This window comes from Mustela putorius, unplaced genomic scaffold, assembly GCF_011764305.1.
Source record: "Mustela putorius furo isolate JIRA1106 unplaced genomic scaffold, ASM1176430v1.1 tig00001069_pilon_pilon_pilon, whole genome shotgun sequence".
NCBI lineage: Eukaryota > Metazoa > Chordata > Mammalia > Carnivora > Mustelidae > Mustela > Mustela putorius.
This window is the reverse complement of record NW_025421558.1, coordinates 2,839,182-2,841,264: the sequence shown is the minus strand read 5'-3', so window position 1 is coordinate 2,841,264 and position 2,083 is coordinate 2,839,182.

Sequence of the window (2,083 nt, the reverse complement as noted above, 5' to 3'; positions counted from 1 at the left end):
ATGGTAAAAGTAATCTATACATATTTTAAATCAGAAGACAAAGAAGAGGGGTGCCTGGGTGGCTCAGTGGGTTAAAGTCTCTGCCTTCAGCTCAGGTCATTTCCTTATATTTGCTTTCCTTATATTTGAAAGGAAATATAAGGGGATCGAGCCCCACATAAGGCTCTCTGCTCGGCGGGGAGCCTGCTTCCCTTCCTCTCTCTCTGCCTGCCTCTCTGCCTACTTGTGATCTCTGTCAAATAAATAAATACAATCTTAAAAAAAAAAAGACAAAGAAAAAAGCTAAAATCTTTCCTATCTCCAACATACTTCCCATATATATTAATATATAATAATAATCCCAAAGATAATAACTTGATGCACATCCTTCCAGCCTTTTTTCTATAATTTCTATAAACTTGTTATACAAATACAGGATCCAACTGCATACGCTCTTCTGAAATTTTCTTTTTCCATTTCATGGGACTCCCTGGACATCTTTCCATAATCTGTACATTCTTTTAGCAGCTGCATACTACTTTGCTGTATGGAAGCACTCTAATTTACTTAGCAGTCCTCTTAGGGATGGATATTTTGCATTTTTGCAGTTTGGGACCATCACAAACAACACCGCAGTGTATATTGTTGAACATATCTTAGCAATTCTGTACAAGCCTATTGTACAATAAAGATCTAATAGTGAAAAAGTTGTATCAAAGGATATACCCGCTTGAGATATTGTTGGATATTGTCAAATTAATAGATGCTTAAGAAGTGCTCGTTGAGTTGATTTGAAAAGACAGAGTCCTAAAGCAAAGACCAGCAGAGAAGGAAAGGAAAGAGAAAAGGAAGGAAAGAAGAGAGATTAGGAAAGACGGTAGAAAATGTTTTGATACTAATTGCATTTGGCTGAGCTGCTGCCGTAGACAATACATTGTATACATGAGACAAGTTCCAAGAAGACAGGGCTGTTTTGTCCTTGATACAACCCAGTCAGGCCTGATAAAAAAAAGATGCCAGATAGATAAATATTTGTTGGATAATGGTATAAAGAAAACCAAGACCCACTGAGTTTAAGGGAAATAGATATGAAAAAGATATTGTGCGTCTTAGGCACTCAGTACACGGTAGCTGCTTTTATAATAGCAGATACAAAATCATGCTGGCACAAAGCGTTGGAATAGTGAGCAAATCCCAGTTTGCTGCTTGCAGAGCACATGACCTCCCATTGCCTCGAATAGGGCGTCCTTGGTCGAGGGACATCATTTAGAAAAAGTGGGATTCAGCTTCCATGCGGATTGAAATCGACACCAGGACATGGTCAAGTATCCGAGAATGGCATGTTTTGGAGTAAGCCTGGCAAGGGATCCCGAAAGACTTGAGGGTGGCCTCGGGCTACGTTTTTGTTCCTGAGGCTCTGGTTGCTAGCTTTATGTGGCTCAGAGGGAGGAGCACAAATGTTTTCTTCTGTACAATTTCCTCCTACAATGAAGCCACCCGTTCTCATCATGGCTTTAAAGGAAAGTGGCATGAGGGCTGTATAGGTTCCGCCACACGCCCTGTAGCTGTGGCAATTACACCATTTTGGATAATTGTCTTGTAATTGCTGCTGTGATTTAAAATCTAATGCTATCCTCCAATTGTTCTGATGTCTTTTCATGAATAATGCAATTGTCCCGGGAGTCCTCTGCCAGTTTCTCATTCAGATTGGCCCTGTGTTTGAGTTATGCACCATTGTCTTACCCACCATTGTCTCACAAAGCTAATGTGGCAGAGACAGTACAGGGAATAATTAGGACTTGGCTAATTATGGGAAATGGGAACGTGAGTGAGTAAGGTAGGAAGTTTTTCCTCGGAAAATATTTCCAAGCCCCAGTTGGCCTGTAGGTAAACAGGAGGAGGGCAGATTTATCTTGGAGGGCCTGAGTCTACTGCTTTCTCCAAAAGCTGGGCATGCTTGTTCTGTCTGATGGGGCAAGATCTTCCTTTTCAGAACAGAAGGCAAACAGATTTTTTCCATAGGGTGACTTCTCTCAGTGGCATTGTGTTGTCATCATTGAATGCAAACAGCTCTGTAAACATGAGCTTGTGCCTCTCCCTACAA